This window comes from Venturia canescens, chromosome 10 (genome assembly GCF_019457755.1).
Source record: "Venturia canescens isolate UGA chromosome 10, ASM1945775v1, whole genome shotgun sequence".
In the NCBI taxonomy this organism is placed as follows: domain Eukaryota; kingdom Metazoa; phylum Arthropoda; class Insecta; order Hymenoptera; family Ichneumonidae; genus Venturia; species Venturia canescens.
The window spans coordinates 1024665-1048891 of NC_057430.1; positions in this window are offsets into that span (position 1 = coordinate 1024665).

Sequence of the window (24227 nt, forward strand, 5' to 3'; positions counted from 1 at the left end):
TGGAGATCGCTTTTCCATCCTTTCAATCACCCGTAAACATGAGCGTGGTTCTTATGACGCGCTTTCCGTTGGATATTGCGAAGACTGCGGGACCCGACTCTTTCAACTCATAACACAAGAGATTTGTCCGGACTGCAATCAGTTGTAACGAAAAGTAAGTATGATCTTTTCCACATATTCTCATTGTTTTTGAGAAATTTTGTGACTCAAAGTTTCTTTTTCTTTTAATCTGTTTCAGAAAACAGACAATCACCATTAAGAAGAAAAAACTCATAGTTTTAAAAATTAAGCGTTAAAATTAATTCTAGATGTATTTTGTCATTATAATATAAAAATTGATTGATACATTGAATCATTCTTTTTTCATTACCATCTTTCCTCAGTTTTTGACAATCCTTCTCTATCACTCTCCTCATTATTCTCGATTTAACCATCTTTCTTTTTCTCTCTCACCCCAATACTTTACCCTCTAAGTCTATAGCCAGATCTCTGCTGAGTTGTATGATTTTGCAGGAGGGGGGGACTCGGTTGCATAGAACATGCTATACATAAAATACATTTTCTATTTATTCATACTGATCTATCCATCTCTCTCTCTCTCTCTCTCTCTCTCTCTCTCTCTCTCTTACACTTACCATCTTTCTAGCTATCCCTCTCTTTTCTCACCTCCCTTCCCTCTTTCCGAACCTATAGGCAGGTCAACTCATGGCACGGGGACCCTCGGTTGCGGGGGGAACACGCTATAGTAAGAGAGCTATGGGGATTCTGGACCAAGTGGAGGGGCCGAGGGGGGAAGCGGCGCGGGGGGACCCCGCGCGGGGGGACCCCGCGCCGCTTCCCCCCTCGGCCCCTCCACTTGGTCCAGAATCCCCATAGCTCTCTTACTTACAAGGATTATTTTACGTAATAAAACATAACATTACAATATCATAACGGAAATATATAGGTATATACTTGTACTACCGACCGGGATATCGGTGAACTATCAAATTCGCGATCTTTATAACCTCATCATCTATCAGCATAAACAACACACCAAACATCATACGACACGAATATATATAGGTATATATTGGTATTATGTCACCAGAAAAAAAATATATCGGTATATAAAATGTATTATGGCACCAGATTTGTCACTAGATATAAAACAAATAAACATCAAAAATGTGTGCGAAAATCCGACCCATTTTTTGATGCAATTAAAAAATAAATAAGTAATATCTCTTCAACGCGTCAAGCTACAAACCGGGCGTCTATTAAACTCGTGCGTCTCCAAAATTTTGCTTCCATGGAAAAAACCGGCTAAAATTGTTCTTTGTGAATTTCGAGCAGCTCAATCCAAATCCAGTATCTAGTAGTCGCGATCATACATACTTCGGTCAAAGATCGTTAAAAATAACAAAAAATAGCTATAAAAACGTAAAAAAATAGTTTTTTGAATGTTTTACACATGCATGATTCATCTTAAACTGTACATAAAAAAAAGATCTCTATATTCTGTATGCAATAAACTAGAAACTGGGGAAAATTGTATAAAAAACTTGAAAATAATACTAAAATTGAAAAGTTCAAAAAATTCAACAAAAATTAAAAACAATCGAAAAAAATTCTATAAAGAAGAACTAAAAAATTTTCAAACAAAATCATAAATATTAAACAAATTGAAAAATGTACTATCCAAGTTACATGCAATATAAAAATGTATGATATCAATTGAAGGCCAAGTTTTTATTGATCATTTGGAATATTTACCCAACAAATCGGAAACTTAAAAAATGACGTTTTATGCATAGGAGTCACTAATCATTCATAATAATTATTTTCGAGGAAAAACAAGCTCATGAAGCCAAAGTTATAAAGAAAGTTACGTGCAGTACTAAAATTGATTATATCCATTCGAGGCCAAGTATTTATCAGTAATTCGAAATATAATCTCCAGCAACAGATAAGTGTTGAGAATCCTCATCAGGCTCAGAACGTTTCATTGAAATTACTAAAAAATTAATAGAAATAAAAAAATGCAGAATCTTCCTTTTGAATAATAAGAACGATGGCAACCTTTTTTTTAACCAGAACATATGAAAATCGGTAAAAACTCACATGAAAGTCATTCGTTACTTCAACAAAGTACAGACTTTAAAGAATCGATTCCCTTCCGACTTTCAGGATCCTCTGGTATTATTCACAACATTCAACTTCGATTGGATCGGTAAAAATTATGTTGAAATACGTCTTAAACGTACTTGTCCGGCCCATCACTTTTTATTCAAATTGCTCATTCGAAAAAAAATCAGGGCTGTTCTATAATCCCAAATATAATAAAATGGATAGAAATAAAAATAATATCTCCAAGTAATTTGAACTTGATTGTTCTCAGGGTCGTATAGCAATATCCACTTCTCATTTTGTTCAGTGAACACATACCATTCGGTAAGAACCAATGAAAATGAGAAATAATCAGGCACATTACAAGAAATTTTAGAACCTACTCAGCCATGCAATGTTTTTTTTTCTATAGTCACGTACACATTTTGATAAATACCACTAGTCGAGTACGACACGTGGATTCCTGGAATTTGGAGAAAAATTATTTTGTTGTGAATTCTGACTTCAGATGATATAAATAGATTAATCAACATTATCATTCATTTTCGTTTCATTTTGACAAGAGCGATTCGAAGGAAAATTATTTTCTCGGAAATTACTGTTCCTTAATATTAACACGTGCATTAACGTTGTTTTTGATTTGTTTTCGAATGAGCAATTTGAATAAAAAGTGATGGGCCGGACAAGTACGTTTAAGACGTATTTGAACATAATTTGTACCGATCCAATAGAAGTTGAATGTTGTGAATAATACCAGGGGATCCTGAAAGTCGGAGGGGAATCGATTCTTTAAAGTGCGTACTTTGTTGAAGTAACGAATGACTTTCATGTGAGTTTTTACCGATTTTCATATGTTCTGGTTAAGAAAAAGGTTGCCATCGTTCTTATTATTCAAAAGGAAGATTCTGCAATTTTTTATTTCTATTAATTTTTTAGTAATTTCAATGAAACGTTCTGAGCCCGATGAGGATTCTCAACACTTATTTGTTGCTGGAGATTATATTTCGAATTACTGATAAATACTTGGCCTCGAATGGATATAATCAATTTTAGTACTGCACGTAACTTTCTTTATAACTTTTGCTTCATGAGCTTGTTTTTCCTCGAAAATAATTATTATGAATGATTAGTGACTCCTATGCATAAAACGTCATTTTTTAAGTTTCCGATTTGTTGGGTAAATATTCCAAATGATCAATAAAAACTTGGCTTTCAATTGATATCATACATTTTTATATTGCATGTAACTTGGATAGTACATTTTTCAATTTGTTTAATATTTATGATTTTGTTTGAAAATTTTTTAGTTTTTCTTTATAGAATTTTTTTCGATTGTTTTCAATTTTTGTTGAATTTTTTGAACTTTTCAATTTTTCATTTTTTGTTTCCATAGAATTGTTTTCCTGCATTTGGATATTTTTTCTATGTCATCCAGAAACAAGGGACCATCAATGTACTTGTCCCAACCTTTTTTTTCCCTAGGGGAATTTTGGGGTTTGATATCACGTTTTTTTTTCTCGACTTCCTCGATTTCGTTTTGACGGCTATAGAATTTAAGTTCCAATTTTCATGTGTTATTTTGTTAGTATGTTTTTTAAGATTATTATTTTGTTTGCGCATTTTCAAAGATTTTAAACACTCACGATAATGATACGATACTGTGAACTATTTCCCGCACCACCGCAGGGGTAGAGTTCCAGACGCGTTCTTTTTACGTCACTTTATGTCCATTAGGAACCCAAGTACATGGGGAAATTCATGTTGGCGGTAGGAATATGATTTTCGGCTCTTAAGGAAGGTGAGGCATTAGAATGAAAATGATGTCGTTGCTTTCAAACCGATTGAATCTTATAAAGGGAAGTGTAAAAAAAAATCAGTTAAATTTTCAGACATGTTAGAAGCGTCGTTGCTGAGAAAAATCAATAACAATTTGGGCCAAATAAAATGTAATCTTATGGAAGTTAAGAAACATTCAGTAATATCTCCGTTAAAAATGATACTAAAAATATAAAATTTTTTGGGCAACATAAGCAAGACTTGCTGAATAATGTCAATTTTTTCCAGATTTATTAGGAGATTTTCTGAGATTATATTAATAATAATCTGTTTCCCGTGCAGTTTTTGGAGGCTAGGATCTTCACCGTTCGTGTTTTCGACTGAGCTTTCACCAGTTTTTCGTCTTTTTTCCCCCAACTTTTCTTTAAAGTAATATTGCCGAACTGTAAACTGGCCTAACTTTTGAAAGGTACAGATCATAACTTTTGGGTAAAAAGAACGACTGTACAGCCTCAACTTCCTTAACGTCGGATTCCGAGAAAATACCCTATTTTTCGTCAAAATTGTACTGAAAATATTTCGTTACAAGTCTGTACTTGGACTTGAGCGATTTTTTCCCTTGTACTCTAATATGTTATGCTCGTTGGGGATCCAAGAGCACGGAGGAATGCGCGTTGGAGGCCGAGATATGATTTCCGGTTTATCACTGTGGTTTCGACGAAAAAAGACAGTATAGGGGCTAGGCCGGTTCTAAGCCCGGGATCTCAGGGGGGTGCGGGAACGGGGGAGCGCGGGGTCTGCAACGGGGGGTAGGGTCTGCAGCGGGGCGAGGGGTCTGTAGAGGGGACCGTCAGGAGAGAGATGGAAGATGAATGTGAGAGAGATGGGAAAAATGATCCGCAGTGGTGGTGGCAGGGTCTGTAGTGGGGGAGTTTGTAGAGGGACCACCAAGCGGGGGTGAAGAAGAGAGATGAATGAATGGGTGTAAAAGAGAAGCAAAATGGGAGTTGGGGAAATATGGTTTTTAAATATCGCATACGCTTGACAAAATTTATCAAAAACTAGAATTTTATTACAATAAATTTCCATGGAGTGAACGTATACATTAGAAAATTGATTTAATATATAGATTGAAAATGCAATTTACTCTATTTGAACATTATAATACAATTTACAGATAAACATTTTTTTTTTGACAGGTATATATAAACTAGTTGTTAAAATGGAAGTGGGTGTGTGTAAATTTTTAAAAAGACTTGGAAGGAAAAAATAAAAATCATTTCACAAGTTAATCTCAACATGGATAGATGCGCGAGTATGTATGCAATCCATCCGTTGAAAGAACATTGGATGTTGACTAAGAACGAACTCGAATCGATTCCTAAGGTTCTGCTCATAAAGTATTATAGTAAATTCATTCCGTCATTATGGGAGCGATTACCTGAACATTTGCATTTACATAAGTGATAGTGAGGTTCAGTCTTATCAATATTGTCACGATCATTTTAATCCACCATGGGAACGGACTCATATTGATAATCTAGGACCACTACGTCGAGAGTGCGAAAAATGTTTGATCATGGAGCAACTAGTGAATATTTATGCAATTTATCATTTAAGAAATCCTCGTGAAATTACGACAGAAGAACTTCTAATTATATCACCATCAACGTTCAAGAAATATTTCAGTGACTTTACGGATGTTCAGTGGGATCGTTTGTCAGAACATTATAAATCTGATAGTGAAATTGTATCATTACGTTATTGCATTAAACATTGGAATGCATCATCCATGGATGACCATATTGACGGTCCAGCACCTCTCCGTCGAAATTGTAAGAAATGCTCTGAACGTGTTTGAACAAGTATGCAGGTGTTTACAACCTTGGTGAAGTCAAAAACGGATGAGCCGAGGGATAGTCGGGGGAGGCTGTATCGATGCGAGCGTTGATCAAGTTTGAACCTGTTTTTCAACGTGGAAAAAAAATGTGTAGTAGCGGATGATTCAGTTTTGGGGTAGGGATAGATGGAAAAACTACAAATAGCAGAGTCCAGAAGAAAAAATCATCATTCCACATCTTCGTAAAGTTGAGTCAAGACTTGCTCTTTGAAGAAAAATCTCAAAAAAACTACATCCATAATGGAGTTTGCCGCAATCAACAAAATCATCACCAAGTCAGAGTATCTTCCTTCCAAGAAGCTGAAAGAGCTGCAAGTCAACGAGGAATATCTCGTCTCGGACGTGAGGACAGCAAATACCAAATGGGGAAAACGATACGTTGCCGAAATCGGGAATCAATTCACCATATTCCTGCCGCCTCGAGTTGTCAAGGCATTCGACCAGAATCCAACGGTATTCGAGAAACTTCTGGAAACAGCTCATTGTGGACAACTCTACATGAAATACCTCGGTGGTGATTGGAACGCAATTGAGTTTTCTCAAAGAGATTGTTAATATTTCTCAACAAAAAAATTTGAATCGTCAATGAAATGTATATTATGTTGAAGGAGTAGGAGGAGGAATATTGTATAAATAAAATAACACGTATATGGAAAAAAATGTTTTTTTTTGTTTATTCAAAGATCCCTCTATTACATAATGCATGATATACGTATAACCAGCTTTGCAAAGATTTTACATTCTTCGTTGCACAATTGAATTTCAATTCGTTGGTGTGGCGGTGGTGATCGCATTTCGATGGACTTTTCGGCAGTTTTTTCAACGATGGGCAGTCCAAAGTCTCCAAATCGACAATCTCCGTTGGCAGATCCAAAAAGTTCGTTAGCCATAAAGACTTTTCGAGCCTTTTACGAAGATGGTATGAGCGCCGCGTAAGATAGTTTGAATTATTCCTCTTGCCGCATCGTATGGTATTACCCCAAAATCCCATGATAATCCATGAAAATTACGTTCCAGCCATTTGTTTGTCGTTTTATACTTTGTCGGCAGAGAATCCCATGCATACGGTGGTGCGAAGAAAAGTGTGAGAGGTTCAGCATTCTTTACGTCCGCACGAATGATTGAAATTTCTTTGAGTATAAACTCATTTATGGGTCCTTTGAAGCCTTGTAGATCGATGACAAAATCCATGATGACTGTTGGCCGAAAAAGTTGATGGTGCGGTTTTATACCAATTTTCTCACCCCACCACTCACAGGATTGTATTCAACGATGCGATCGTGTAGAATGAGGCAGTATGCGCATGTTTGTGCTGGAATATTTGTGCTTGTTTCAAATTCGAGGCGCACATCAACAGGTCCAGACTTGAGAGAATCGTTCTGTTTCGAGCAGTCAATTACAATGAGAGGTGCAAATTTGAGAAAATCCGCTTTTGTAAGCCATGGTTCGGCCTCCTTATTGTAGTACATCGGTTGAAAGTTTGTATACATATCGTACAGTACTGCATACTGATTTTGTTCTATATTCAAATTCATATTACCATAAGGATAACATTGTGAATTCAAGTATAATTTTACATCAGTAACGTTGCAGTGATCAAAATTACTCGCATTTTGCCTCCTATTATTCTTTCGTCCTGTTTGGAATGCCAGGATCACATATCGAGGTTTTTCCAGCTGCGTTGATGTCTTGACTGACCACACGTGTGTCGATGTCGCCGGTAACATTGGATATTCATACAATTCCCACGTACGAAAACTCATTGGAATTGGAGTATCTTTGGCGATGAATTTCAACAGTTGAATTTTCCGTTTATCCGCCACGGTGACGTATGGAACGAGCCATTCAATTTTGCGTAGTGTAATTTTATAATCTTCAGCGGCTGGTTGAACTATTGCATTATCATCGGAACGTGATCTAGTCAAAATCAATTCGTGCTTTGCATTCACCACCATTTTTCGATAATCTTCAGCAAATCCCAGCAGCATGCTCAGTGGTATGCATATGTCAAAGTTGCCTGCTGCGTCCACAATCGGTTTCGTCTCATCGACATCGACCCAACCGGTGTTCTCAAGCATTGTACTGCTCGCTGACGAATGAGATGTATATCCTTTCATAAGAGATGTGATTCCCACATTCTTATTACGATCGATTTCAACGGCGTTCAGTTCATATCGCACTTCCTCGGATAAATGACAAATGGCATTGTTAACGAAATTCGTTGCAACTAACACTGTACCATCCGGTATTGTCAGTTTGCCGCAAATGTGAATTGAACTTTTACTCGGTAGAATTGATAAATCTTGATGCTGGATTGAAATACGTATTTCATCACTATTGTTGTATGTTGACGACGCGTATGGTTGATGTGCATGAACCTCATAATGTATGATGGATTCATCAAACATGATGGGTGTCTGGATGTTTACGATTTCTTCCTCCATTGCAGGCAGCAGATGCACAACGAGCAAAGCAGATAATTTCTCACACGCGAACTCCACGAATTTTGAGACCCAAACTCTTCAATAGTAGAAGGTTTTGAGGTGTTAGCTCTTTGAGCGTTGATCGACGACTGGTTTCGCGATCCCATGTTGGCTTACTAATATTGCCAATACGATGATTGTAAATTATGCCCATTGAGATTTTATACGAAGTCTTATGGTGATGACTTCACCGCGAAAATTGATCAAATCTCCGTCTTGATCGACAATACGAAGTTGTATATTGTCAATGCGACGAGTTGTGATTGGTAGATAAATGACGCTCGACGGTACTTCGATGATTTTATAGCCGGCCGGTACAGATGGGAAAAATTCGTGAATTGTATGAACTTTTCGCCCGTTGATGTATGCACCAGTTGTTATGTTACACTCGACTCGAATGGCGTTCACTTTGAGAATGGACACGGGTAGATCAGACACATGCCTTTTATTGAGCTCCAATCGACGCGACGTAAAACCCAGCAAAGGTACAATCGAATTTTTGGATGTAAAATCAATCGATTGATTGCACTCAATTTCACTGCGTAGCGTATAATTATTTGGTTTAAGCTGAATTTGTATGTTTTTAGATGCCAACTCAGTTTTCAAATATTTTTCAATATCTTCAATTTCATAGCTACCCGTGGGAATGGTCACCACATGATTTCCAACATGAAATTCATTGCAACCAATGTCGATATTTGGAATCGAATTGAATGTGAGCAGCTCGACGAGTCCAAGAGTATAATTTTTGTCGGGCGATAGTTCGATGGGTGGAAAAAATTGTGCCTCGAGTATGGAGGATGATCCAGTAATGGTGATCGTCAAACTATCATCCATGATGCTCGCAGATTTAGAACTAAACACGCAGCTCCATAGTCCTCATTTATATAGTGCATAATTGTCTCGCCGATTTAGTTGCCCACACAAAATTTTCAAACATAAATGTCCACATATTATTGTATCATATTCCTGATACTTTTTATAATTGTATTTCACGCTACCAATATTGAAGTATCTCATGAGTTCGGGTGGAGGTGGGAGATTGCCAAAGCTGTCAAAGTATATGATTCGTTTACCAGTCTTTTTATATGCAACCCAGTGTGTCCCAGGGCCCACATTTTCATCCAAATTCACGATTGCTGATTCTTGCTTGAGTGGTCCATTTTCAGGTAAAGTGTCACGCATGAAAATGCCGCGAAAGTTACGAATTTTCATGGCTCTCGCATACTTTAACAGATCGATGTCGGTGAGCGGTTGATGTGGTAGCGTGATTATACGTTTTTTGACCCGAGGTAAAGACCCAAACCCTGTTTGTATGGTTTCAGATGTAAACCTTTACCCAAAGCGATGGCCTCGAGTGTTCTATTGTGACGTTTACTTTCCTCCAATTCCTTTTTAGCCGCTTGAGCAGCATTTACAGCTTTGACTATTGCAGCACTTCCACCAGACAGTGCACCAACTGCGCTAAGGCCGGCAAAGATGGGTACGAGGAAGGGCAATAAACCGCGGATTTTGCGAGGTACAGGTAGAACCCGAGGCGTGCGGACTTTAACACCTTTAACACTGGCACGCGCACCTTTCAATGCTGACATGACGATTTCACGGGGGTCACCACTACGAATCATGGCTTTCTTTGCAGCACTGATGATCTTTTTCAGACAAACACTTTTTTTGGTCTTTTTCGTCACTCGTTTCATACCTAGACCAAATTTCTTTTTCGCCTTCATAATGTTTGTCACGGCCCAAGCACTTGCTCTTTCACCAAGACTTGCGTCTTTCGAGGTTACACGTTGCCAGGCTTGTTCAGCCAAAATTTTATCCGCCAGATGTCGTGCTTCCAAGTTTTCACGATTTTTCGAATATGCGATATCGTGTTCTTTACAAGCAGCGTCCAGCGGGTTTATACCAGGATCACCACGAGCACGACGTTTAATCAATTTCGTACCAGGTCCACAATATTGATAGCCCGGTAGATGTAGTTCCACGGGGAGATTGTTGATTATACTGTTTACCAAACCTTTACCAGGTTTATCATGTACAATCATCACTCTGCAGTGGTCACAACTCGACTGACTATTCCAACATTATAAAGTTGCATTTATATGATTTTTTCAATCAGTCGCATGCGAGATGAAGTCGAAGAAACAAGTTTCGAGCGGTCAACTCCCCATAATAAATTTCGATGAACTTATTGTTGGAGCGGGTAGTGTGAAAAAGCGTCATGGAAACTTACTACCTAACAGCATTCGAGCCGTATTTTGTGGCCCCTCGAATTGTGGAAAAACAAATGCCTTACTCACGCTCCTAATACATCCAAATGGTTTGAGATATGAGAATATATATCTATACTCGAAATCGTTGAAGCAGACAAAATACCGATTGCTCGAGAAAATGCTTAAACCTGTGGAAGGAGTGGAATTTTTTCAATTTAACGAGCATGAACAAGTTGTGGCACCTAGGGAAGCTCGCCCAAACTCCATATTCATCTTTGACGATATAGCGTGTGAGAAACAGGACAATGTGAGAGAATTTTTTTCCATGGGAAGACACGAGATTGTGGATAGTTTTTATCTCTGTCAGACGTATACTCGTATTCCGAAACATCTCGTGAGAGACAATGCAAATTTTATAGTGCTATTCAAGCAAGATGATATGAACCTCAAACATGTATATAATGATCATGTCAATACGGATATGACTTATGCAAGTTTCAAAAAAATGTGTGTCAAGTATTGGAATTCGGACAAGTATGGATTCATCACGATTGACAAGGACAGTGAATTGAATGCTGGAAGATATAGAAGGGGGTTTGATTGTTTCCTCACTGTCGATGATGATGATGATGATGATGATGATGATGATAAATAATTGTTCCCCTGGATTTTACAAGACAGTCTAAAGTCTGACTTACTCGTGTCAACATGGAGCGCAAAGAACTTTTAAAGGAGACGGCTGTATTGAGTGAACTTGCCAAGGCGAGTGATGCAATCAGACGAAAAAATCGAATGTTGAAAAGTGGACGTGATAGTGCTCAGCAGAAAATGCAAGATGTGTTTAAGCCGATTGTTGAACCGTTAGAAGAACTAGTTTCATATACGAAAAAACCTAAAATTAAGAATGAACGTGTAAATGTTAAAAGGGAGGAGAAGGAGGAAGAGGAGGCTCCAAATTGTGGAGAAAATAGCATGCAGCAAGATATTTCTTTCAAAGATGATATTTGCCATGATGCAATTACTGATGAGAATGTTGGTATACCCTTAACTGAAAATAGTGATAATGATATTCATGAAGATAATAATGATCATGATGATGATGATAATTTAGAATCATCTGGAGATGTTGATAATTTGATACGTGAATATCTGGGCTTACTGCGTAGTAATAACAAAACAAGATTGGATGGCGCGTATGGAGTACGAAATCTCGCTCAAAACAGATTAATGATTGGTGATTCACCAATTCATTTCGAACTCGATCATATAGTGGTTGGAGATGAAAAGTATCCCAAAAGTATAGGCTTGGTGGAACTGTTGTTTAAAAAAGAGCCTGAACTCAAATATGTAACACCAAATGACTTGGAGAAATATCAGAAAATTGTCATCACAACGAATGCTCATAAAAAATTTTATAAACGCACGGGTGCAGTACGTCAGGATAAAAGTAGTGAATTTAAAAATTATATATCCCAAATGCTCGGTAGCAATGATAAGAAGGGCGGTGCTCTGCCTCAGTATAAGGTAGCACGAAAGCATACCTCTGTCGACTATGTTCATTGGGATGATCCGAATGAACTGGTGGATCGTCTTCGCTTATTGCTCGCATCGCAAGCTGCTGGAAATTCATCACATTCTAATGAAATTATATCGATTATCGAGGAGTTGCGTGAAGCTGAAATCATTTATTAACGCGTGACGGCTTGCTTTCATCCACATTCCCAACATGAGCGTCGATGTGTTTGGTCGAAAGTTGAGTAGACGTGGTGCAGGTCCTCCGGGTAAACCAGGTGCTGGATTCAAAATTACATCAGACGGTCATTACGACTTGGACCCAAAACGACTGAGCAACGTTGGCGAGCCAGTAAATGCTCAAGATGTTGTAACACTCGAAGCATTCAGTAAACACATTCATTCTATAACTCATAGTGTGACTCATACAACGAATCAAAAGTGCGAATCGAATGTGGCGGCTGCAGAAAAGCGTGTGAGAACCGAGCTCGCCTATCTCCGTGAAAAAATTGATAATATAAAGAGAGAAATCTCAGAACTTCATGATGATATGAAGCTTTTACGAGATCATCTAATGATAAGTCAGTGAAAAGTCCTCCAGACTCTTATCTTCAGCAATTGATGAGGACCGTGGGGGAGAAGAAAAAAAAATGAGTGAAAAGAAGCTTGCAGTGGTTGAAGAACTGCATAAGCCAGCTCGGCGGAATTATCCACGTCGACATGTGGATATACGTGGCCTGGATGAGACTTGGCAAGCTGATCTTGTAGATATGTCTGCATATGAACAACACAACTCCAAGTATAAATTTCTCCTCACCGTCATCGATATATTCTCCAAATTCGCCTGGGCTGCACCGTTGAAGAGTAAAAGTGGAAAAGACGTGAGTGCTGCAATGGAGACGATTCTCAGCAAAGGACGCATACCGAAAAATCTTCACGTCGATCGAGGAAAAGAATTTTATAATACGAACTTTAAGGCTCTGATGAAAAAGTATAATATACACTTGTATTCTACATTTAGCAACTTGAAAGCATCAATTTGTGAGCGCTTCAATCGTACACTTAAGAATAAAATGTGGATTCAATTTAGTTTTCGCGGAAACTGGAAATGGATCGATATTCTTGATATGTTAATTACAAAATATAATAATACTATACATCATACGATTAGAATGAAACCGAAAGATGTTGACACAACGAATGAGAAACAACTATTGCGTAATGTTTTCAATCAAACTGCAGTGGGAAAGAAGCGAGCTAAATTAAAAATTGGAGATAAAGTGCGTATAAGTAAATTTAAGAATGTATTTGAGAAAGGTTATACTCCAAACTGGACACCGGAAATTTTCACAATATATCAAGTTAGAAAAACCAATCCAGTCACATATAATATAAAAGATTATCAAGAGGAGCCTATTGCAGGCAGTTTCTACGAACAAGAGCTACTTCCTGTTAAATATCCTGATATATATCTTGTAGAAAAAGTATTGAAAAAACGTGGTAGTCAGTTGCTTGTTAAATGGTTAGGTTTTGATGACGCTCACAATAGTTGGATAAATAAGGATGATGTGTAAAAATGAAAAAATAAAAAAAAAATGTGAAAAAAAGGACTTGCTGATTTTTTTTTTCTTTCTATAGCATACCCCTCCAATTCTCGAGACTCGTATGGTCAAGCCTTATATTGTAGAGGTCTGAGTTCAGAAAAGCAGGTAGAATGAAAAAAAAGGGGCTTGTAGACCTGGTTCTTTTTATTCGACACACAAATGTACAATATAAAAATATTCTCTCTCTCACGCTTACATACATATTTACATTTCAACTATATCAAATTTTTGACAGATATTAAATCTGCATCTCTTCTTCGGAAATGTTTGAGTACATGGGGATCTTGTAGTGACCCCACGGCAATGTCTCCACCGTCCCCGGTATAATATAACGCTTGTCATCATGTGGGCTCAGGGCAATTTTTGTTTCTGAGATGGTATATACCTGATGTAATGTTGAACGAATTGCTGATTGGCAACGTGTCACTTCAGTCTCTTCGTTTAAACATTTTACAAAATCGTCAAAGTTTATTGTTTTCGCAACAACATTGCTCTTCACACCCTTGACCTTCTTTACATCTTTTTTACCCTCGACACGCGTGGCATACATTTTTGACCTGAGCCCCACAAACTCCGTCATAATGGATCCATTATTCTCGTCCTTCATGAGACCCGGAACCTTTTTATTGACAAGCGGAATATGGTAAGCATTGTCAATGGGATAGTCACTCGTATCAAATTTGGAGATATTTTCGCGCATATCTCGATAAACGTCATCACACTCAATTTCATATATCAAACTATCTGTATCTGTATACATTACTGAACATTTATCCCCATACTTTGGAGTCATAAACTCATGATGAAACGTATACAGCCATGTTTTCGATATATCGAGAATTGACATGCCTACGTATATTGGTTTGTCAAATTTCACCTCAAGCTTACGCAATTCAACGGCTATCAAGTCTTCAGCAAAGATACTGCGACTGTGGAAATTCGGTTTTGCAATCATCGCTTCCGCTCCATATCTACCATCCCACTCTGTTAACAATGAAACATTTTTACGTTCGCGCACATCTTCCATCGTTTTACCGAAAACTGCATTATTCTTTATTTTATACATATTTTTGTCAAAATCATTCGTTGCACGCGTTCGCAATTGTGTGTTCAGATCAATGTAGCCTGCCAGCCATGGAGCTTCAGCAAATTGCAATATCCTATGTATTTTTTTGAGTATGAGCCCATGACTTAGACAGTGTTGTAGAGTTCGGTAATGGATAACATAGCGCTCTTTATGGAAAACGGTTGCAAGTAACTTTTCTTGTTTCTTACCCGGTGGTTTTCCATGTTCAGGACAAAAAGGCAAGTCTTTGTGTTTGTCATGCAAGTGCGCCGGATACTCCAAATCAACTTCCAGTATATAACCTTTTGTCGGATCTGGAGAGTTTATATCAAAGTTCGAGATGTCTTCGAGAAACTCAAAATATCGATATGGTAATGACGTTTTCATTGCACTTCCATACAGATTATTTACATCATAGTACATAAGGTATGTGGAAGCTTGTGATGGATCGAAAGATTCCATGTACTTGTTATTTGCACGTGCATATCTCCTCGAACATTGACTTAAACCCCCGCGTATACCTCTCTCAATAAACAATACCATATCAATGTCGGTGAGTAGTTCAAATTTTATTCCAGTAAATTTAAGCATAGCATCCCAGGTGTACCCCGGGAGAGTGAAATAATATGCTGGGTCAAGCCCATAACTTTGTTGAGAACTAACTCGGAAATTTTTAAAAATGTCTGCCAGTAAAAGGACATCCGTTTTCAAATAAAGATCGCTATATTCCCCCAGCGTTTGAATTGAAAATCGCTCCCAAACTGTTTGTGCATGTTGATATTCACTTTCAGAAATTGTTGTGTCTGCTAAAGAACTGTAAAAAGCATCCCGAGGTGGAAGCTCTGTATCATTTAATTTTTCAAAACAGTCTATGTATTCATACGGGAAGACTCCTTTTCTCGTCAAAAGAGTGAAATCATCGTGTGAAATATTTGAAAATTGTTCTACTATTGAAGAGTTTGGGTCTCAAAATTCGTGGAGTTCGCGTGTGAGAAATTATCTGCTTTGCTCGTTGTGCATCTGCTGCCTGCAATGGAGGAAGAAATCGTAAACATCCAGACACCCATCATGTTTGATGAATCCATCATACATTATGAGGTTCATGCACATCAACCATACGCGTCGTCAACATACAACAATAGTGATGAAATACGTATTTCAATCCAGCATCAAGATTTATCAATTCTACCGAGTAAAAGTTCAATTCACATTTGCGGCAAACTGACAATGCCGGATGGTGCAGCGTTAGTTGCAACGAATTTCGTTAACAATGCCATTTGTCATTTATTCGAAGAAGTGCGATATGAACTGAACGCCGTTGAAATCGATCGTAATAAAAATGTGGGAATCACATCTCTTATGAAAGGATATACATCTCATTCGTCGGCGAGAAGTACAATGCTTGAGAACACCGGTTGGGTCGATGTCGATGAGACGAAACCGATTGTGGACGCAGCAGGCAACTTTGACGTATGCATACCACTGAGCATGCTGCTGGGATTTGCTGAAGATTATCGAAAAATGGTGGTGAATGCAAAGCACGAATTGATTTTGACTAGATCACGTTCCGATGATAATGCAATAGTTCAAAAAGCCGCTGAAGATTATAAAATTACACTACGAAAAATTGAATGGCTCGTTCCATACGTCACCGTGGCGGATAAACGGAAAATTCAACTGTTGAAATTCATCGCCAAAGATACTCCAACTCAGTGAAACCCTATGTGACACTCATGCAGTTCAAAACACAAATGCACGATGATTTATAAGAAGTTGTTCGATCTGTTCTCTCGAAACTTGCTTCAAATGAGCAATTCATTACTAAAGGTTATAAAAAAAAAACCATTTCAAACGCAATGAATAAAAAAATGAATCTGTTAAATCATGGTAATGCGTGAAAAACGTTTGGTTCAAAGGAACAAAACGTGGTCAAATAAATGCAAAAGTGACGAGTACATCGGATGACGAGTGAAAAAAATTCAAAACATAATGGTATGTAAAAAAAATTACGAAACCAACTGTAAATAATTTCAACAAAACAATTAAGAAAAGCTTTCACAAATCATGAAAAAATTTTATATTAAAAAAAATACAAATCTGTAATTATATTGTAAAGGAAAAAAAAAAATCGGGTGGGGATCAAATGTTGGAATGACTAAAATTTCGAACAGCTAAAATCTCGAATTTATAAACTTCGAATGATAATATGGAGACGGATAGATTCGACTAGAGCTTTGAATGCCGAAAATAAATAAAGCAGAAACTGCAATGTTCGAAGCACCTTTACATTGAAAATAGAATGTAACAATCGCCCATAGAACGATGACTAAAATATCGATTTTTCGAAAATTCGACTATCACTCTTTCGATTCATAAATTACTATAGTCAGCGATACTGTGAAAATTCACAATTTTGAAAATATAATAACGAAAGATCAAATATTACTGAGGTTGAAATACTGAAACACCAAAAAGTCGAATGGTCAAAATAGCGAAACGTTAGAAAGTCGATCGATCAAAATAAAGAAATGCAGCGGAGCTCCAAATACACGTGTCTCACTCACTCACTTACTCAGACCGGTGATCTCCAATTTTAAACATCGCCATTTTGACTTTCGCCTTTTCGAGCTATTGCTATTCCGCATATCCAAGTTTTATAGGCTCGAAAAATTCACTTTCGATTTTTTGCTACTCTATATTCTGGTCTGTCTGTAAAACAATTACTCTCCATTTTGAATTCGAAAATATGAACTTTTGACATTCGTACGGTCTGTAAAAATTGCATTCGAAATGCAAACTATCGAAATATATATTTTCGAATAAATGCGAATTCAAAGAAAAAATATTCGATTAAATACGTAATCTGCTAAATAGTCGATCGGGAATAAGAATTTCGAATTACTTATTTTTCTCCAATCTTACATGACGAATTTATTAATTTCGAAATATCGACCATTCTACAATTTGGTTATTCGAAATTTCGAACCCCACCCAAAAAATCAAATAGGACGTGAGAAATTCATTCTTACGGGAAGCACCCGGAACTTGAGAAAGTTCAAGTGAATCAAAAAAGTTACCATCTGAGTTATGTGCAGCACTACAATTTATGGCATCAATCGGAGGATAAGTATTTTATTAGTATATAATACATAATTTTTCACAATATGAAATTGTTCTGAGAAACGTTCAAATCCAAAAAAAAATCGCATCGAAGGTAAAAGTCATTTGTTACTCTATGGTGGCAGAGACTTACTTAGAAGAAAATCGATTCTTCTCAGACTTTCAGGATCCCCTGGTATTCACAATATTCGACGTCGATTTCGTATCGGTACAAATTATGTTTAAATATGTGCTAAAAGTACTTGTCCGGCCCATCACTTTTCATTCAAATTGCTCATTCAAATAAAAATCAGGGCTCTTCTAGATCTGATGGATCACATCTATGCGTACAGAGGGAAACAGAGGGAATTTAAAAAATTACCTCCAAGAGATTTTAACTTAATTGCATTCATTATAAAAAAATGCAAACAAATTTTTCTGTAATATCCAAGAGATATTATTGCGTATTTATGAAAAAGTATCCTTCGCACGATAAGCATTGTCCAGCTTCCAACTCCCCAGTTTATATTGAAATGACGGCAATTTTTACTACACGTTTTCTTCTTCAAACGAATTTTATTCGTTATAGCAAGTAATCTATTCTATTACTGAAGATATTCAGCTGATAATAAATGGCAATTCAATAAATTTTCGAGCAGATTCGTCTGTACAATTTCGTTTTTTTATGGTCACGTACACAATTGCACTTTGTTGAAATCAACATTAAAAAATGAGTGCGACACGAGCATTTCTTGAAATTCGATGAAAAGTGATTCCCTAGTGTATTACTATATACCCTTTCTTAAAAAAAAATTTTCCATATATCGGAATGTAAAGCCTCTATCCGTTGCAATGGTTTTGTTTACTCGATGCCATGAATTGTTGCGAAGAGATAGTTGCCGCCGAGCATATGTGGAATGATGTCCAAATTCAAGTGGGCGTGTAGCAGCGTTAATGCTAGTCCCATAAAAATAACGCAGAAATTAACGTCTAGTTTGATTTTTATTTGAATGAAAAGTGATGGGCCGGACAAGTACTTTTAGCACATATTTAAACATAATTTGTACCGATACGAAATCGACGTCGAATATTGTGAATACCAGGGGATCCTGAAAGTCTGAGAAGAATCGATTTTCTTCTAAGTAAGTCTCTGCCACCATAGAGTAACAAATGACTTTTACCTTCGATGCGATTTTTTTTTGGATTTGAACGTTTCTCAGAACAATTTCATATTGTGAAAAATTATGTATTATATACTAATAAAATACTTATCCTCCGATTGATGCCATAAATTGTAGTGCTGCACATAACTCAGATGGTAACTTTTTTGATTCACTTGAACTTTCTCAAGTTCCGGGTGCTTCCCGTAAGAATGAATTTCTCACGTCCTATTTGATTTTTTGGGTGGGGTTCGAAATTTCGAATAACCAAATTGTAGAATGGTCGATATTTCGAAATTAATAAATTCGTCATGTAAGATTGGAGAAAAATAAGTAATTCGAAATTCTTATTCCCGATCGACTATTTAGCAGATTACGTATTTAATCGAATATTTTTTCTTTGAATTCGCATTTATTCGAAAATATATATTTCGATAGTTTGCATTTCGAATGCAATTTTTACAGACCGTACGAATGTCAAAAGTTCATATTTTCGAATTCAAAATGGAGAGTAATTGTTTTACAGACAGACCAGAATATAGAGTAGCAAAAAATCGAAAGTGAATTTTTCGAGCCTATAAAACTTGGATATGCGGAATAGCGATAGCTCGAAAAGGCGAAAGTCAAAATGGCGATGTTTAAAATTGGAAATCACCGGTCTGAGTAAGTGAGTGAGTGAGACACGTGTATTTGGAGCTCCGCTGCATTTCTTTATTTTGATCGATCGACTTTCTAACGTTTCGCTATTTTGACCATTCGACTTTTTGGTGTTTCAGTATTTCAACCTCAGTAATATTTGATCTTTCGTTATTATATTTTCAAAATTGTGAATTTTCACAGTATCGCTGACTATAGTAATTTATGAATCGAAAGAGTGATAGTCGAATTTTCGAAAAATCGATATTTTAGTCATCGTTCTATGGGCGATTGTTACATTCTATTTTCGATGTAAAGGTGCTTCGAACATTGCAGTTTCTGCTTTATTTATTTTCGGCATTCAAAGCTCTAGTCGAATCTATCCGTCTCCATATTATCATTCGAAGTTTATAAATTCGAGATTTTAGCTGTTCGAAATTTTAGTCATTCCAACATTTGATCCCCACCCGATTTTTTTTTTCCTTTACAATATAATTACAGATTTGTATTTTTTTTAATATAAAATTTTTTCATGATTTGTGAAAGCTTTTCTTAATTGTTTTGTTGAAATTATTTACAGTTGGTTTCGTAATTTTTTTTACATACCATTATGTTTTGAATTTTTTTCACTCGTCATCCGATGTACTCGTCACTTTTGCATTTATTTGACCACGTTTTGTTCCTTTGAACCAAACGTTTTTCACGCATTACCATGATTTAACAGATTCATTTTTTTATTCATTGCGTTTGAAATGGTTTTTTTTTTATAACCTTTAGTAATGAATTGCTCATTTGAAGCAAGTTTCGAGAGAACAGATCGAACAACTTCTTATAAATCATCGTGCATTTGTGTTTTGAACTGCATGAGTGTCACATAGGGTTTCACTGAGACTACTGTCCAGGTGACATCAAACATAAATGTACTTGTCTCCAATTTTTTAACAGCATTCGTGCTGTTACTTATGGTTTGATTTGACTACTTTTTGTGCACTGTGAACTTGAAAAAATTTTACAGGATATTGGAAAATCAAATTCTTCATGTTAGGGCACAATATAGATGACATTCTGTTATTGTTAATTCATTTTTTGTTCGTACCAAGAAATGCACACTACATGTATGAGTAACATATGTAGGGTTTATTCACTGAGACTACCGTTCAGATGTAATGATCATATTATCACCCATCAGAGTGTACTTGCGAAAAGACATTTATTGAAAAATTTTTTAATTAAAATTATTCCCTGTCTCATTGAAAGAGATATCAAAAAAAAGGAAACAAACATTTTTTAATCAAATTACGGCTAATTTATTTAAAAACAGGATTTCAATGACTAAGGCACTCGAATCTTTTTTCAAGATAACGCGATATTGATCGATTGGAATAATTAAATCCAACATAGGGGGTCACCCCGCATGGCGGCCGAATTTTGTAGGGTTTTTTCGCAATTTTCTTGCGGCAAAGAAAAAAAACATAAACTTTTGAAATTTAAAGGGTTTATTCAATGGTATTTCAACTCGATGGTAGAATTTTTTAACTCTGATATCTCTGGTAGATTCGGTGTAAAGCTACTCCACAGGAACCTATATGTTTCTTCATAGTCTCCACGATTCCAGGGGATCGGTTTATCTGAAATCAAAAAACCAAGGAGCGTTTGGATTAGTAAAGCAGTGGTTATCACCTGAATTAAAATTATACAGAAATATTAAAAATTGAAGCATTTTTCCGTTTAGAAAAACCTTATTTCAATTTTTCAAAATGTTGCATAGCTCAATAATCCTTCAATTTCGATATTTCTGTATGATTTTAGTTCAGGCAATAGCCCACTGCTTTACAAATCAAAACGCTCCTCGGTTTTTTGATCGCAGATAAACGGGACCCCCGGGAATCGTGGACACCATGGAGAAGCATATGGGATCCTGTGGATTAATTTTACACGGAATTAACTCGAGACATCAGAGTTAAAAAATTCTATCATAAAGTTGAAATACCAATGAATAAACTCTTTAAATTTTAAGTCTGTGTTTTTTTCTCGTCGCAAAAAATAGAGGAAACCCCAAAAAATGCGGTTGCCATGGGGGGTGACCCCCTCAAGGCGAATCAGTTTTTTTGAAAATAAAAATCGTTTTATTATGCGTGCAAGTTGTTTTAGGTATTTTAATACCCACTAGGGTGGTAGTTATTTGGGATCAAATTTATTTTACTCTTTTCGCCCCCTAAATTGGTTCGAAATACATAAAAAGTAATGCTGTAATTTTGTCAGATTTGTAGAACAATGCTCAACCCTCGACCATGGGGGTTGAAGTTTTCTGTTCATAATACATGGAATTTTTCTGCGTTTGTAGTCACGATTATACTGTGGGCCTCAATACATTTGGAAAATCTTGAAATTTCCATAAATTGTTTTACAAGCATGTTGCTACACGAAAAAAATTTTCAAAACTCCTACCCTTATAATGTTGTATAGCATCACTATAAGAACCCATTAATGCGCAAAACGACAATTTTGGACACACAATTTCAAGTACGCAGTTTTAACTAAAGAACAAAATCTGATATAGGGGGTTTTTGAGAGTGCTCTTTCAGAATCTTGCATTTATTTTGTAAAATTAAATCAAAATCTTCATTATTTATTCGTTTTTAATTGAAAAGTCAAGATTTTCTAACATTTTTTTTTTCAAAGCGATTTCCCTTACTGTTGCTGCTCTCAAATAACCATATTATCGCCAGCAAAGATGTTCTTAAGGTCTGACGAGTCCAGAACACTGGTTATAAACACTTTTTTCTTACTCAGTTTTTGCATAATGGCGGCTTTTGCAAAACAGCATGATGAAAATCTGTATGATTTTTTTTCTCGAAAGTCTTGACATAACAAAGAAATGTTCCAGAACAAAAAGTATTGAGAATCTTCTAAAGAATACGTGTGATTTTTTTCAAAAATTTTCTAGCTATTTTTGTATTTTTCAATTTCGATAAATTTTTAAAATATTTAAAATCTTTGAAAAGATTCACATTCTTTGGATGATTCTAAACAATTTTTGTTATATAATTTTTTTTTTCAAGTTGAAACTTTTTAAGAAGAAAATTATGAACCTATTTATTATTCGATGGAAAATAATTTTTTTTTCAAAAAGTTTCAACTTTACAAAAAAATTATATAACAAAAATTGTTTAGAATCATCCGAAGAATGCGTGTGAATCTTTTCAGAACTTCAAAAATTTTACAAAATTAATCGAAATTGAAAAATATAAAACTAGCTAGAAAATTTTTGAAAAAAATCAGGCGTATTCTTTAGATGATTCTCAACACTTTTTGTTCTGTTACATTTCTTTCAATTCAAAACGCAAAAATAATGAAGATTTTGATTTAATTTAAAAAAATAAACGCCAGGTTCTGAAAGAGCACCCTCAAAAACCCCCTATATCAGATTTTGGAGAATTTTTCTTTTGTTTTTCAGTCAAAACTGCGTACTTGAAATTGTGTGTCCAAAAATATCGTTTTGCGCATTAATGGGTTAGTATGATGATGCTATACAACATTTTAAGGATAGGAGCTTTGAAAGTTTTTTCCGTGTAGCAACATGCTTATAAAATAATTTCTGAAAATTTCAAGATTTTCCAAACGTATTGAGGCCCACAGTAAAATCGTGACCACAGACGCAGAAAAATTCCATGTATTTTAAACGGAAAACTTCAACCCGCATGGTCGAGGGTTAAGCATTGTTTTAAAAGACCCCAAATAACGACCACCCTAATACACACATATACACACACGCGGACATATTTTATTTCGAACTTAAATTTTACTTTGTTGGAATTGAAGTGAAAACTCTCCGTGATTATCAATTTAGTCTTTTTGATGAAAAAATTTCCACCAATGCAAAATGAAAAAAATACTGATTGCCTCAGTTTCGATTTGCCAATAGAAATTTTGTAATCAAGCACTTTCGAATAGTCTGTTATACGTTTACAGACAATGCGATTATACTGCCTTTCTATATTTTTGTAGTCCCTGGCTCTTTTCCGTCATTCCTGTTTTGGGTTATTTTATTACAAGACGATGCCGCGTCTTTAGATATTCTGCAATAACAAACATCGACAAGTTTGATGATACAATCAGAGAGAGCTGATGAGAAAGAGCGGAGGCATGGATTTTTATTTCTAATGTTTCAGAATCCGGACTACATCTCAAGATATATATAGAAAAAATCTCTAACCTTTCTAAATATTTTTACCATCAATCCGAACGTTGTTGACAATTTTCGTTTTTTTTTCCATTACACAACACTCTTGGATTCCTCGGTCTTTATCTCTTTCTTCTTCACTTTTTTCTCACCACTTTCACTAAAACATTGTACTGCTTTTATTTATTTTCTACAGAACCGGAAAAAATTGGAACAGTTTCGGTGAATTGTAACATTCGCGATCTTTATAACCTCATTTAGTTAGCATTGAAATAACACACCATACGTCATATCATAACGGAAATATATAGGTATATACTTGTACTACCGACCGGGATATTGGTGAACTGTCAAATTCGCGATCTTTATAACCTCGTCATCTATCAGCATAAACAACACACCATACGTCATACGACACGAAAATATATAGGTATATATTGGTATTATGGCACCAGAAAAAAAATATATCGGTATATAAAATGTATT